At 54.1% G+C, this 16,569-nt stretch overlaps 1 pseudogene; it reads right to left on the reverse strand.

Annotated features, from left to right (window-relative positions):
• Positions 1-4,690: 4,690 nt before the first annotated feature.
• Positions 4,691-12,731, reverse strand: LOC115392389 (uncharacterized; annotated as a pseudogene).
• Between the last annotated feature and the right edge of the window lie 3,838 nt (positions 12,732-16,569).

Genomic DNA, 16,569 nt, shown 5'->3' on the forward strand with positions numbered 1-16,569 from the left:
AGTTCTGGCGTCGCTGCAGGTTCTCACTCACCTGACCTGACAGACAAGCCACCTTACCCACAATGCACCGGGGCGCCCGTCTGTCTGCAGCTCCCACAATGCACCGGGGCGCCCGTCTGTCTGCAGCTCCCACAATGCACCGGGGCGCCCGACAGACAAGTGACGTAAAATTCTGTTGTCCTATGAACGTTGTTATTTTGTTGGACAGTGTCTCCCGGGCGGCCGAGCTGATGCCTCTGAACGTCCTGACAGGCGAACGGCGGGCGTCTGTTTAGTCTCTTAATAAGAAAAAAAAAGTGACGGAAAATAGCAACAAATTCAGAACACTGAAAGAACACTGTGACACTGTGTGTGTGTGTGTGTGTGTGTGTGTGTGTGTGTGTGTGTGTGTGTGTGTGTGTCTAACAGGTAGAACTCGTCTCTCAGCTGTAATTATCTCTGTGGTTCTCAGCTTTACATGTTTCGTATCGTATATCTGAAAACATGGAACAAAAGTAGTTCTCTACAGGCGGAACGAGGTTCTCTACAGGCGGAACGGCGGAACGAGGTTCTCTACAGGCGGAACGAGGTTCTCTACAGGCAGAATCTACAGGCAGAACGAGGTTCTCTACAGGCAGAACGAGGTTCTCTACAGGCGGAACGAGGTTCTCTACAGGCAGAACGAGGTTCTCTACAGGCGGAACGAGGTTCTCTACAGGCAGAACGAGGTTCTCTACAGGCGGAACGAGGTTCTCTACAGGCAGAACGAGGTTCTCTACAGGCAGAACGAGGTTCTCTACAGGCGGAACGAGGTTCTCTACAGGCAGAACGAGGTTCTCTACAGGCGGAACGAGGTTCTCTACAGGCAGAACGAGGTTCTCTACAGGCGGAACGAGGTTCTCTACAGGCAGAACGAGGTTCTCTACAGGCAGAACGAGGTTCTCTACAGGCGGAACGAGGTTCTCTACAGGCAGAACGAGGTTCTCTACAGGCGGAACGAGGTTCTCTACAGGCGGAACGAGGTTCTCTACAGGCAGAATCTACAGGCAGAACGAGGTTCTCTACAGGCAGAACGAGGTTCTCTACAGGCGGAACGAGGTTCTCTACAGGCAGAACGAGGTTCTCTACAGGCGGAACGAGGTTCTCTACAGGCAGAACGAGGTTCTCTACAGGCGGAACGAGGTTCTCTACAGGCGGAACGAGGTTCTCTACAGGCGGAACGAGGTTCTCTACAGGCGGAACGAGGTTCTCTACAGGCGGAACGAGGTTCTCTACAGGCGGAACGAGGTTCTCTACAGGCGGAACGAGGTTCTCTACAGGCTTCTGGTTCCTTCATGACTTTGTAAATTTCCGTACTTTAAGATTTTTTTCTGTTGAGGAACAAGCACTGACGGGTTCTACACACACACACACACACACACACACACACACACACACACCGACATGTCTCATGCTCGTGGGATTGTGTCACATGACCGTGGTATTCAGGAGGTCACCAGTCATGAACTTTGACCTTTTTGTGGTCCTCCCACTCAGTGTGACCTGACCCAACAGCGTTCACACACACACACACACACACACACACACACACACACACACACACACACAGCAGGTAATCAGATTACATCCTGGTACTTTTTCATTGGGCAGTGTTCCTTACGTCACCCAGCCAGGAGGGGGACAGGGGGCGGGGCCTGAGCACCAGGGGGCGGGGCTGACAGGAATGTGCTGTGGTCATGTGACCTGACTCCAGTCCTCCTCAGTGTTCCTGCAGACGGTCCGTCTCCGTGCTCCGCCGGGACGCAGGTCCCCAGGAAGCACCGGGGAACCGGTCGTTCCATGCGGCTCAGACCTACCAGCAGCGCGTTGTCCCGGCCGCTAGCGGTGCTAACGATGCTAGCAGCGCGTTGTCCCGGCCGCTAGCGGTGCTAACGATGCTAGCAGCGCGTTGTCCTGGCCGCTAGCGGTGCTAACAATGCTAGTAGCGCGTTGTCCCGGCCGCTAGCGGTGCTAACAATGCTAGCGGCACGTTGTCCCGGCCGCTAGCGGTGCTAACGATGCTAGCAGCGCGTTGTCCTGGCCGCTAGCGGTGCTAACGATGCTAGCAGCACGTTGTCCCGGCTGCTAGCGGTGCTAACGATGCTCGCGGTGCTTCTCCGGTTAATTCGGGACGTCGTCATGGTTACAGTGAACCAACAACTCATCAAAACAACTGGAGAAGCTGAGCGAGGAAATCAACAGAACGCTGCTGGGAGGACCTGTCAATCAAGAAGCCCCGCCCCCTCATCAGCAACACTTCAAGGCCACAGCCACAGCCTGTCTGGAGCAGCCCTGGTGCATGCTGGGATATGTACAGGTGCTCAAAGGTCAGCGGTTCAAGGGGGGGGGGGGGGGGGGGGGGGGGGGGGGGTCCTGGACCTGGACCCTGAAAGGTTTGTTAAGAACCCTCCTAACTGACCCAGCAGTTCTAGACTCCAATTTTTTTTTTATCAAAAGGGGTTTCGGAGGTTTTCTTGGAAGACCCCCAGAGTCCTGAAGACCCCCAGAGTCCTGAAGACCCTCAGTGTCCTGAAGACCCCGAGTGTCCTGAAGACCCTCAGTGTCCTGAAGACCCCCAGAGTCCTGAAGACCCTCAGTGTCCTGAAGACCCTCAGTGTCCTGAAGACCCTCAGTGTCCTGAAGACCCTCAGTGTCCTGAAGACCCCCAGAGTCCTGAAGACCCTCAGTGTCCTGAAGACCCTCAGTGTCCTGAAGACCCCCAGAGTCCTGAAGACCCCCAGTGTCCTGAAGACCCTCAGTGTCCTGAAGACCCTCAGTGTCCTGAAACAACCTGGAACACTCAACTCAAAGACAAAGCAGCAACAAATGAAAAGTATGTCCCCCCACCCCAAGACACACACACGCACACACACACACACACACACACACACACACACACAGTCTTGTATTTCTATCCTTGTGGGGACCGCCCATTGACTCCCATTCATGTCTAGCCCCTAACCCTGACCCTTACCCTAACCCTAACCCACACCACAACACAGCCTAACCCTAAAGAAATGTTTTTGACCTTTTACTTTTTTCAGTAACAACAACATGGTCAAGAAAACACTGTTTCTCCTACTTAGGACCGGAAAAAGGTCCCCACAAGGCACGTCGTTCCACGTTTTGCTATCCTTGTGGGGACATTTGGCCCCAACAAGGATAGAAATACAAGAACGCTCACACACACACACACACACGCACGCACGCACGCACGCACACACACACACACACACACACACACACACACACACACACACACACACACACACACAGGGTTGGAGGACTCTTGTGGAATTCCTCACTGCTGGACAAACCAGCCTGTCACTGATTCACTTTAACAAGCTGATCCTGGACCAGTGGATCCTCAAGCAGATCCTGCAATCGATCCCAGAATCAGATCCACCGACCAGAGCGGCGTCCTTCTGTCCTTCGGAGCAGGGGACAGGGGACAAGGGACAGGGGACAGGTCATCATGGTAACCACAGGACGCCTGACTCCTCTGATACGTCCCCATTCAGAGGTCTAACTGGCAGCTCAGGAGACACAGCCGAGCCCCGATGAAGGAGCAGGAGACACAGCCGAGCCCCGATGAGGGAGCAGGAGACACAGCCGAGCCCCGATGAGGGAGCAGGAGACACAGCCGAGCCCCGATGAAGGAGCAGGAGACACAGCCGAGCCCCGATGAGGGAGCAGGAGACACAGCCGAGCCCCGATGAGGGAGCAGGAGACGCAGCCGAGCCCCGATGAGGGAGCAGGAGATGCAGCCGAGCCCCGATGAGGGAGCAGGAGACGCAGCCGAGCCCCGATGAGGGAGCAGTTCAGTCCAAACCAAGCGCCAGCCTCCGCTCATAAAACATGAAGATAATGCGGAAGTGCAAAAAAGCTGTAGTTCCAGAGAGATTCCAGCAGGGGGCGATGATGCTGGTTCCAAAAAGAGCTCTGGTCTCATTGGAACTCATTCAAAAATGCCAATTTTCAGAGTGTAAATAAACATATAAAGCTCCGGTTTCAGAACAGGTTCTGGTCTCTGTCTCTAGTTTCTACAACCTGCTGCTTCACCAGACTCTGGTTTTCACTTAAATCATCTGTTGATTTTATTTTACGAGTTAAAGTTTTGCATAAATCGCCCTATCACAGCGCCTCCTCTGTCCACGTGATGCGGTCACGTGACAGGCTGGACCAATCACATTTACATCCGGTTTCAAACGTTCGACATGGAGACGTCCTGCTGGACTCGAAGTCTTCAGAACGGGATTCCAGAACGCTGTGGGTGACGTCACGGAAGCTCTGTCCATTTATATACGATCTATGGTCCCAACTGAGAGGAGTTTAATGACAGACTGAAACCCTGGGTTTTGGGGGTCTTGGGGTTTGGGGTTTTGGGGGATTCTGTCAGCAGGAAGTCCAGACTGGACCGGGCTGTGCTGACCCGGTCAGTATTGCGGGGCCAAAGTGGTCTAGACAGGTCTGGGACTCCAGAGCGTTCAGAGCTCTGCAGTCGATCCGAGCCACACAGTCTGGACTGAGAACCACGGTGAGGTCCAGGAGGTCTCAGCTGTGTTAGCATTAGCATTAGCGTTAGCAGTAGCGTTAGCACAGGCTTATTTGGTTGAAGATGCAGCAGCAGCCTCACTTCACTCCACACTCCATTCCAATGATCTACTGAAGGTCACAGCCTGCCTGGGGGTCCGGGTCCTGCCTGGGGGTCCGGGTCCTGCCTGGGGGTCCGGGTCCTGCCTGGGGGTCCGGGTCCTGCCTGGGGGTCCGGGTCCTGCCTGGGGGTCTGGGTCCTGTCTGGGGGTCCGGGTCCTGCCTGGGGGTCCGGGTCCTGCCTGTGGGTCCGGGTCTTGCCTGGGGGTCCGGGTCCTGCCTGGGGGTCCGGGTCTTGCCTGGGGGTCCGGGTCGTGCCTGGGGGTCCGGGTCCTGCCTGGGGGTCCGGGTCCTGCCTGGGGGTCTGGGTTCTGTCTGGGGGTCTGGGTTCTGTCTGGGGGCTGGGTCCTGCCTGGGGGTCTGGGTCCTGCCTGGGGGTCTGGGTTCTGTCTGGGGTCTGGGTTCTGTCTGGGGGTCCGGGTCCTGCCTGGGGGTCTGGGTTCTGTCTGGGGGTCTGGGTTCTGTCTGGGGGGCTGGGTCCTGCCTGGGGGTCTGGGTCCTGCCTGGGGGTCTGGGTTCTGTCTGGGGGTCCGGGTCCTGCCTGGGGGTCTGGGTCCTGTCTGGGGGTCTGGGTTCTGTCTGGGGGTCCGGGTCCTGCCTGGGGGTCTGGGTCCTGCCTGGGGGTCTGGGTCCTGCCTGGGGGTCTGGGTTCTGTCTGGGGGTCTGGGTTCTGTCTGGGGGGCTGGGTCCTGCCTGGGGGTCTGGGTCCTGCCTGGGGGTCTGGGTTCTGTCTGGGGGTCTGGGTTCTGTCTGGGGGTCTAGGTCCTGTCTGGGGGTCTGGGTCCTGCCTCGGGGTCCGGGTTCTGTCAGACCACCACCCAGACCTTGGACCTCCTGAGCCTGACAGACTGGAGACCTGGTGAGTTCTTCACAGATCTGAGGAACCGTTCTGCTGCAGACCTGTGTGTGTGTCAGTGTGTGTAGCAGAGTGTGTGTCAGTGTGTAGCAGAGTGTGTGTCATTGTGTAGCAGAGTGTGTGTCAGTGTGTAGCAGAGTGTGTGTCAGTGTGTAGCAGAGTGTGTGTCAGTGTGTAGCAGAGTGTGTCCTTGTCTCCGCCGTCCTCCATGTTTACTCAGGGGACAGAATCTGCCTGCTGAGGCAGGAACACAAAGACTCACTGTGTGTGTGTGTGTGTGTGTGTGTGTGTGTGTGTGTGTGTGTGTGTGTGTGTGTGTGTGTGTGTGTGTGGGTGTGTGTGTGTCAGTGATTAAATGGGGTTTCATTCCAAACAGGAAGTACAGAAAGGTGGAGTTATCTTTGATGTTAAAACGACTCTCACCCGCCCTCCACCCTCCCTCTCTCCACCCCCACCCTGCCTCCACCCCCTTATCTCCACCCCCCCCCCCCCCCCCCCCCCCCCCCCGCCAGCCCCTCCCCCTCCCTCCCCCCGTCTGGTAGTTTCATCCTGCAGACAAACGGAAACTTGCCAACTTGTCTGAACTTGTCAATGATCCACCCAGAGCCTGAGAACCCAGAGCAGAGAGCAGAGAGCAGAACCTGAGAACAGAGGACCAGAGAACAGAGCCAGAGTCAAGGTCAAAGGTCAGAAACAGAAGAAATGAATGGAGAACACTGTAAACAGACACGACACAACGATCACAGATCAGAATGAAGACGAGTTACTTAGAAAAGCCACAGCTTCAGTGAGGTGTTAGCATTAGCATTAGCTGAACTGAGGAAGATGCTCTAAAATCTGATGTTAGCAGAAGGAAGTACCTGATCCAGCAGGCCTCTGTGATCCACCAGATCTCTGTGATCAAGCAGGCCTCTCCGATCCATCAGGTCTCTGTGATCCACCAGGTCTCTGTGATCCATCAGGCCTCTGTGATCCACCAGGTCTCTGTGATCAAGCAGGCGTCTGTGATCCACCAGTTTTCTGTGATCCAGCAGGCCTCTGTGATCCACCAGGTCTCTGTGATCCACCAGGCCTCTGTGATACACCAGGCCTCTGTGATCCACCAGGCCTCTGTGATCCAGCAGGTCTCTGTGATCCACCAGGCCTCTGTGATCCAGCAGGTCTCTGATCCAGCAGGTCTGGGAGGATAACGGAGCTTCTTCTCTTCACTGATTGAAGCTTCAAAGCTTCTGGAACACAGTGAATACAAACTGCAGGGACCATGCTAAATGCTAACTGCTAACCTGCTGCAGGGACCATGCTAAATGCTAACTGCTAACCTCCTGCAGGGACCATGCTACATGCTAACTGCTAACCTCCTGCAGGGACCATGCTACATGCTAACTGCTAACCTCCTGCAGGGACCATGCTACATGCTAACTGCTAACCTCCTGCAGGGACCATGCTACATGCTAACTGCTAACCTGCTGCAGGGACCATGCTAAATGCTAACTGCTAACCTCCTGCAGGGACCATGCTACATGCTAACTGCTAACCTCCTGCAGGGACCATGCTACATGCTAACTGCTAACCTCCTGCAGGGACCATGCTACATGCTAACTGCTAACCTCCTGCAGGGACCATGCTACATGCTAACTGCTAACCTGCTGCAGGCTGTATGGAGCGGAGCAGTTTATTTCCTGGAGGAGGAAACAGTGACGTTCTCCACAGGAGGCCGGTGTGTTCAGGACCAAACCGGTGAAGGTGTGTGTGTGTGTGTGTGTGTGTGTGTGTGTGGGTGTGGGTGTGTGTGTGTGTGTGTGAGAAACCAGCAGAACATCAGAACGTCGCTTGCTGAGTGACTCAGCAGATCCGAGGTCTCTGAGGACGGAACTCTGCTGACAGCTCAGCGTCCTGACGTCCAGCTGACACCCCGCCTTTTCAAGGTCTCACACACACACACACACACACACACACACACACACACACCCTTGCACTCAGCAGATCCGGCGCCGCTCGGCCCGCTGAGGGGAAGCACCCAGACCAGAGCAACCGATCTCAGAGCAGAGGACGGCCGGTCTGGGTCTGTCCACGTCTCCTCCGGTCCACTCATCTGTCCCTTTGTCCGACCCTCTGGCGGCCTGCTCTGGCCTGCGGGCCTCATGTTTCACACAGTCTTCAGAACCGCCTGACCCTGCTGGGTTTCCATGGTGACGGAACCTGCTGCCTCTGGAACGTTCCGCAGCAGGTCTTCCCACGTTCATTCAGAACCACAGCGGAACCCCGGGGGGGGGGGGGCAGCGTCGTCATGGAGACGAGCGTCCTGTCTGGACGTCAGGACATGATCCGGGGGACACGCTGGGACCAGAACGTGTCCTGGGAGAGGGACCCGCTGGACCAGGACATCTGAGGACAGCTGCTGAGTCCGTGCCTGTCTGTCCTCCTGTGGAGACGGCTTTTACTGTCCAGCTGAAGCCAGAGGTCAAAGGTCAGGAGACAGCTGCTCCACCCAAGAGAACGTCCCAGAGTCCCAGGCCCTGTCCCAATACTCGCACTCCCACCCTTGTGCCCCTCGATTGCGTGTTCCCGCTGAGGGGTGTGAGTGCGTAGGGTGTCCCAATCCTCCAGAGTGCTCTTTGGCCCCGCCCCCTTTGCGCCCTTGATCCACACTCCAGCGAAGCCCGCATCGGAGCGGACTCAGCCGAAGGAGATTACCCACAGTTCCTAACGGCCGACAAGACAGAAAAACATGGCGGTGGTCAGCGACGCTCCGGCGCCAAAAAAATGTATTTTCAAGTGTAAGTATTACGATATTTGATTTTTTTTATGATGTACCTGTGGGTTAGCACTGTTACTTAGAAAGATACATCGAATGTGAATTATTAATTCACTGATAAATGCACCGTTTTGTATTTACGGATACTGAATTAACCATAACGTGGAGTGGAATGACTGAAATAAAAGTGTAAAAGCAAAAGTGAAATTTGCACACGTTTAGTATATTTATATTTATACTTGCCATTTATTTATTTTGTGTATGGAGGTAAGCCCCCTTGAGATTCACCATCTCGTTTTCAAGGGGATGCTTCACATCAGCTAAAATGAAACAAAAGACAATAGATTAAAATTACCGGTTGACGAAAGTCCGGCGCAGCGGCGAGTGCCTGGCGAATGAACCACATTCGTTTCTGGCTCTTCTTTCTCCGTAAAATCATCAACTGGTAATAATGATAATAATAATAATAATAATAATAATAATAATAATAATAATAATAATGATAATAATGCATTGGTTTTATATAGCGCTGGTGCATTTTTGCAATCATTTTCAAAAGCAAAATTCCGAAGACAACGCCAACTCCCGCCATGATTAGTGTCGCAGATCTGATGCAGTGACGCAAAGCGATGACGTAACCATCACCGTCCCAGTTCTTCAATTTTTGCACCCTTGTAACCTACGCACTCGAACCCTTACGCGCACTTCAACTAAGTGCACACTCCACTGAGGACCGTAGGGCGTAGTGTGGGTATTGGGACAGGGCCCCAGAGTCCTGGTGAGTCTGACGGCAGCCTCCAGCCAATCAGAGGACAGCATCTGCCCATGTCACATTCTGCACCCCGCCTGGACACTCAGAGGGGCAGGGACCAGCAGGGACCAGGAGGGACCAGCAGGGACCAGCGTGGACCAGCAGGGACCAGCAGGGACCAGCGTGGACCAGCAGGGACCAGGAGGGACCAGCAGGGACCAGCAGGGACCAGCGTGGACCAGCAGGGACCAGGAGGGACCAGCAGGGACCAGCAGGGACCAGCGTGGACCAGCAGGGACCAGGAGGGACCAGTGGGGACCAGCAGGGACCAGGAGGGACCAGCAGGGACCAGCGTGGACCAGCAGGGACCAGGAGGGACCAGCAGGGACCAGCAGGGACCAGCGTGGACCAGCAGGGACCAGCGTGGACCAGCAGGGACCAGGAGGGACCAGCAGGGACCAGCAGGGACCAGGAGGGACCAGCAGGGACCAGCGTGGACCAGCAGGGACCAGGAGGGACCAGCAGGGACCAGCAGGGACCAGCAGGGACCAGCGTGGCCCAGCAGGGACCAGCGTGGACCAGCAGGGACCAGGAGGGACCAGCGTGGACCAGCAGGGACCAGGAGGGACCAGCGGAGACCAGGAGGGACCAGCGTGGACCAGCAGGGACCAGGAGGGACCAGCGGAGACCAGCAGGGACCAGGAGGGACCAGCAGGGACCAGGAGGGACCAGTGTGGACCAGGAAGGACCAGGAGGGAACAGTGGGGACCAGGAGGGACCAGGAGGGACCAGGAGGGACCAGTGGGGACCAACAGGGACCAGGAGGGACCAACAGGGACCAGGAGGGACCAGCGGGAACCAGGAGGGACCAGTGGGGACCAACAGGGACCAGGAGGGACCAACAGGGACCAGGAGGGACCAGCGGGAACCAGGAGGGACCAGCAGGGACCAGCAGGGACCAGGAGGGACCAGTGTGGACCAGGAAGGACCAGGAGGGACCAGTGTGGACCAGGAAGGACCAGGAGGGAACAGTGGGGACCAGGAGGGACCAGTGGGGACCAACAGGGACCAGGAGGGACCAGCGGGGAACCAGGAGGGACCAGTGGGGACCAACAGGGACCAGGAGGGACCAGCGGGAACCAGGAGGGACCAGTGGGGACCAACAGGGACCAGGAGGGACCAGCAGGTAAGGCTCAGCTCTTCAGAGGACATTTTCTTGGTTTTTGTGATGTCCAGTCCTGGACTGGGGGTCTTACTGTCCTTCTGTGTCCTGTCCCCTGCTGCAGGTCGTCCCTCCCTGTGTGTCCCCTGTCCCTGTCTGTCCCTGTGTGTCCCCTGTCCCTGTCTGTCCCCTGTCCCTGTCTGTCCTTTGTCCCCCTGCAGCTCTTCCTTTATGAACCTGTTCTCTGGCGGCGTCCTTCTTGTTGGACCCTGGACTGGGGACTGGTCCGGGTCTGGTCCGGGTCTGGAGGACTCTGGACTCCCCCCAGGGTCCCGGAGTCAGAGCAGAGGTGACGTCTCCCGGAGTGGACCCAGCGCCGCTGGATTCCTCTTCCCCCATGGAGGGCCTTGATGCTTCTTCAGCTCGTCTGGAGGATCAGCTTCAGGGTCCCCGGAGAACCGGCTCAGCCGGAGCTGGACTGCTGGACGCCCCCCCTGCTCGTGACAAAAACAGGTAAAAGTTGGCAGAAATGTTGAAACGAGGACTTTTTGTGTTGTTGTAGCTTTTATTAACATGACTTAAACACAGAGTCTTACAGAAAGACACAATCTGAAACTAAAGTTTTAACAAACACAAAAAATAAAATTACAATAAATATCAGATGTTTTCACCTGAGTTAAACCCCAGTGAGTCTTACAGCAGCCACTGCTGTTCACATTTAAAGCTAAAATAAATTAACAAACATAAAAAAGTGCAAACATGATGAAGGTGTGAGAACAGGACTGGACTGTGTGACCTCGGCTACTTTTGGAATGAAAAACTGAAGAAAAATTACTGAAAAATGATTCGATTGCTGACAGTTATTAATATTCTTATGTTCTTCAAAGGTAAAATGGAGGATTTTCTCGAAAAAGTCGAAGCCAAACGTCTGTTACTCGCTTTTTGCAAACGCGCATGCGCCAGACCGGGGGGGGGGGGGGGGGGGGGCAAACCTTGGGACTCGCGGGCCTCAGTGAGTTCTAACATTTGCCAGAGGGGCGGGGCCAGGAGTGTTGGACCGTTTGGGCCGGATACACTAAAGCACTGCATCAAAATATTTTGAATACAGCAATTGATGTTCTAAAATACACCTTGTGCCCCTGGACACATCATCAGTGATGTAACCTGGGGTCTTCAGGGGTTTCGGGTCTTTCAACAATCCGACCCCCTCGCCCAGGCGACCCAGCCGGGGTTGATCAGGCCCCAACTTGTGTCCAGGTAGTGCTACCCTACACCCCACGCCTCTTCCCTCCTGATCCACAGCCACCTCGACGCTACCTCTGCTGCGTCGCTGGCCGACTTCATGGCCCTCCGCTTGCTGGCTCCTGTGATGCCTAACATCTTATAGGCCTTGCAGAGGGATTGGCCCACAAATCCTCGACATCCCACTTCGATGGGTTCGCACCTTGCCCGCCAGCCGTTGTGTCGACATTGCTCCATTAGTTCGGAGTACTTTGCCAGCTTCTGCTCATGGGCCTCCTCAATTCGGTCCTCCCATGGCACGGTGAGCTCCAGGAGAAGCATCTGCTTGGTTGCCACTGAGGTGAGGACGATGTCTGGCCTTAATGTTGTCCTGGCTGCTTCTTCTGGGAACCTCAGTTGCCTCCCCAGATCAACGCGCTGTGGCCAGCAGGCCTGATGAGGTGTTTCGGGCAGCCCCTGAAGATTTTTCCCCAGGCTTGACAAATGTGATGGTGTTCTTTACTGGGCGAACACTCCTGCTGTGACTGATCCCTCCACAGATTGAGTCCACTATGGATTTGAGGACCTGGTCATGCCGCCAGCGATAACGCCCTTCGCCCAGGGCTTTCGGACAGCAGCTGAGGATATGTTCCAGAGTTCCTCTTGTTTAGCAGAGTTGGCAAGCTGGTGTCTCTGCCTTTCCCCAAGTAAAGAGGTGTGATGGGCTTGGCAAGACATCATAAACTGCTTGGATCAAGAATTTAATCCGATGGGGTTCGGCTTTCCAGAGCTCAGTCCGTGTGACTTTTCGCTCCACAGCTTGCTCCCATCTTGTCCAGGCAGCTTGCTGCCGCAGCCCCACCATCTGACTGGCCCGTTTCTCCTCTACTCCCGCTCGCACCTCCTCCAGGATTAGCGACCTCCTCTCCTTGCCCTGAGCCTTCTCGTAGCGAGGTGTTTTGCTACTGCCAAGGCCGGCTCTTCCTTTGGCCACTGTGTCCACCAGCACCCTTAGCCGCAGCCTTGACTCTGCAATGTCCACAGCATCGGCCGCTCTCCACTTTCGTCCTGTCCTAACTTCAATCCCTGCCTGTGCCACCTTGGGATCGCTGGACTCTTTGTATTGCAGCAGCTCCCTGGATCGCGATACCATAAAGTCCTCACTCAGGCTGCTGATGGGGGGCGTTAGCTTGTTGCTCTGACCATATAGAGCAATGCTGCTCAGACTTCGCGGGAGACCAAGCCACCGACGGAGATACTTGCTCACCCTCGTCTCGAAGCCTTCCACTGTTGAAATGGGGACTTCGTAGACCATGTGAATAATTTCTGTCCTGCCTTTTAAAGAACTTTTAATTAGAAATATGTATTTTTTAAAATTCTGGTTCATTATTTTTTGGAGAGATGTGAGCACTATCAGTTGGTGAGGACTATAAACTCCATTTCCCAGCCCTGATGCTCTTCTGTAGACATCAGTTTGAAGCGTCAGTCCTTTTTGAGAAGACACTTTCAAATATACAAAACAGCCCTGATCAGTTCATAACTTTGTCTCAAGGAACGTGCGAGATACGGTGTTTCTACACTGTTATGCACAATACTGGGAGGAGAAAGTGTAAATAGATTGAAATAGCATACGCACTGTGATTTCTAAAACCTGGAGATTATGTCTGTTTTAAAGGTGCTGTAGGCAGGATTCCGCATCTCCACCATCTTGCTTAGGGTTACCTCAGCAAGATAGCGATTTGACCCATCTAAGATGGCGATTTGAAACCCAGCACAGCCAATCCTGTCCTGTTTTCTCTGACATCACGCCCTTACGCAAGTTAAGCCCCTCCCACAAGAACGTGCAACGAACGCCCCTCGACCAATCACGGTTAGAGCCTCAGGGGCTCTTCTGATTGGTCAAAGATACCTGGAGCTGTCAGATTCCTTTTCAGCTCAGAACAGAGACAGATGGAAACGCTGCGCCCTCGCGGTAGAGCAGTTATGCTACACTCCTAAAGGATTATCAATGGATACTCTAACATTTAATCCAAAGAAAACACAGAAAAATTAGCAGTGACTAGCAAAAACCTGCCTACAGCACCTTTAATACGTTTCAATCAAAGGTACAAAGTTAAAGAAATCAACATTTATTGGGAAAAAATAAATGGAATCACTTTAAACATTCAAATCATATTTTCAAGCTCAATAACAGCAAACTGAAGACGTCAAGCAGACAGACAGGCTGGATTCAATATCCTGCCTGGAGCAGAAACCAGAAATGGAAATTCAGACCGATGTGCGGCGTGTTGATGAAGCTGCTGTAGCGCCGCTGTGCGAAATGCTCACCGTGCTTTTCATTAAAAGACGCTCCTCCAAACTGTCCATGTGGATTTTTCCATAACGGCAGAAAAACTCCTGATTTCAGAGTGAACAGTGCTGCTGTTCAACACTCGGCAGCCGCTGTCCGCTGTCCTTCTCTGTGGTCACTCATGTTCACAGAAGGACTCGATGGCGACAGACGGTGGAACAGAGCGGCGCCGCTCCACCACCGGTCAGTGTTTTTAGAGCCATCTAGTGGGGAAACATGGGCATTGCAGGAAAGGGGAACATGAACCAGGTTTTTATTGTAATTTGGACGAGTTCGGAGGGCCGGATTGGCTGTGTTCACGCTGAGGCATTTGGCTCGACATAAATGACGTGAGGAGCCGGGGGCCACAGTGTGACACGTTTTTCACGTTTGAGCGACCTACTTGTGGGTCCAGCCAGGGCTGCCTCGCGGAGGAGGTCGGAGGTCGGCCCCGGCTCCATCTACATGGGGTGAGAACACGGTCGCTCCCCGGGTCCAGCCAGCTTTCCTCGTTTGCCACACTTTTGTCCGTGTGAGGCTTCCGTAACGCGCAACACGGACTGTTAAGGCCTTAGTATGCTCCCCCGTCGGCACTAAGGCGTTCATACGACGTCTACGTCGTAGCCCTACGACGGGCTACGCCGGCGCTTGACGTGCGCCTCCCAAAAAAAGTGACTTCGGACTCGCAGAAGGCTGCTCTGACGACGCGCTAACATCCATGTTAACTGCTAACATGCTAACTCGCACCGGCTCTGCTTCATCAACGAGCCGCGGCTCTCTGAATAAAATACACATGACCTCTGACCCCTGTGTGTTCACGTATCGACCATAAGGTGTCGCCACTGCAGCCGTATCACCAGACGCCATTAGAAGCTCTAGAGACCGTCTCTGGTGTCGCTGTTTTGGTCCTTAAAGAAACACATTTACAATAAATAAACCAGCGACGCTTCGCCTGGGTGGGGTGTGGGGGGGGGGGGGGGGGGGGGGGGGGCAAGACAAGCCTGGTGGCCCGCCAGGTCTATAAAGCACTGAGGGAAACCCTGCAGCTTGATCCACTGAAGGCCTCAGTATGCTCCCCGTCGCCGCCACGGCGTTCCTACGCCGCTACTGAACATGTCTTGTTGTCCGTCAAGGGAACGCCCTCCTCTGCCAAGCCGCTAGCAGTCGCAACAACAATGCGGCTTCCGGAGCTCCGGCTTTAGCTAGACATAGATCTATAGACATAGATTTCTAGACGTACGTATCTAGACACGCGAGCATTCACCGAACATATATCTGCATATATGACATATCTGGCGACGCCGGGCTGTGGTGGAGGAGAGGCTGAGGGACCAGGAGGAAATGTTGGTGAAACTAATGAGCTTTTGGACGATTAAAGCCGTTTTAGGAGCGGCTCTACACACAGCCCCGTCTGCTAGCAGTGCTAACAGTGCTAACAGTACAGGGATGTGCGCCGCTCCATTTTGAATCTAAATTTCTCCTGAAGCTCTGTTCGGATCAGGAAAGCATTCCGGGTGAGTTCTACTTTATTCTATAAACAACGCGAGAGCGGACCAATCACAGCCCTCGACGTTCACGTCACCACGCGTCGCCTCGACGCGAAGTCACTTTTTTCGGGAGGTGCACGTCAAGCCCCGGCGTAGCCCGTCGTAGGGCTACGGCGTAGACGTTGTAGGAACGCCGTCGTGGTGACGGGGGAGCCTACTGAGGCCTTGAGGAAGTTTCGGTGTTTTCAGGCCGTTCGGCTGAAATGAAGCTTCTGTCTCGTGTCCAGGTCTGAGACGGTCCAGTCTGGACCGGGTCTGGACCGACTGCTGCTCCGTTCACCTTCCCCCTGCTCTGGAATAACAGTGACTGCCGCCTCCTCCCAGCAGGGGGCGCTCCTCCTCTATCTGAACCCGGACTCCTCCCTGAGTTCAGTCTTGAGCTGCAGCTTTGATTTGTTTTCATTTCTTCAGGGAACATGTTCTTCTCCGGTCCAGTCCGTCCCGGTCCGGTCCGGTCCGGTCTGGTCCGGTCCGGTCTGGTCCGGTCCGGTCCGGTCCGGTCTGGTCCGGTCCGGTCCGGTCCGGTCCGGTCCTCATCCTGCAGCTCAGTCTGGGAGTTCAGGTCTTTAGAACACGTTTCAAAACTTTGCTGTTTCAGTCACAGTGTTTTGTATGATGCCGGTTTTTGGATGTTTTATTTTGTAGATTGTTCTTTCAGCCTGTTGCTCTTAATTTGAAGGGTCACCGCTCGGTTGATTTTCCTCCAGCTTCATGATTTTGTTTCAGAGAATTGAACCGTTTTTGTGTTTGATCAGAATATAAAGCGTCTTTTTCAGTTTGTCACCTTTTTATTTGAATTTCCCTGAGATCCAGTTGTTTCGGTCCAGGTTTCTCATTTTTCTGCTTCTTAATCAAGAAGAACAGCCGATCGTTCCCCGTAGAACCGGTGTAACGGATGGTGTGACGAGTGCATGAAATGTAATTTAAAATCCAATAGGTGGCGGTATTGCACTGTATGGAATTTTATCTTGCGTTTATTTGTATGCTGTATTTATAAAAAGTCACGGTAAATATTATTTGTTTTTGCATATTAACTGAAGTATTTTGATAAGGATGAAATTTATACTTGTATTTATTTATTTATATGAAATAAGGAAAATTGTATTTAACCGTTCGAGTTCCACTTCCGGGTGATGTCATGTCAGCGGAAGGTCCGCATCTGAACAGCTGACGGCGGAAGATTGCCTCGCTGTGGAAAGTTTCTTATAAAGCCAAGATGCGAACAAAAAGAAGACTCAGCCTGAGCCATAAGCAGGCCAAATGTGCGTTTTTCTGTT

The sequence above is a fragment of the Salarias fasciatus genome, chromosome 7 (assembly GCF_902148845.1).
Source record: "Salarias fasciatus chromosome 7, fSalaFa1.1, whole genome shotgun sequence".
NCBI classification, from domain to species: domain Eukaryota; kingdom Metazoa; phylum Chordata; class Actinopteri; order Blenniiformes; family Blenniidae; genus Salarias; species Salarias fasciatus.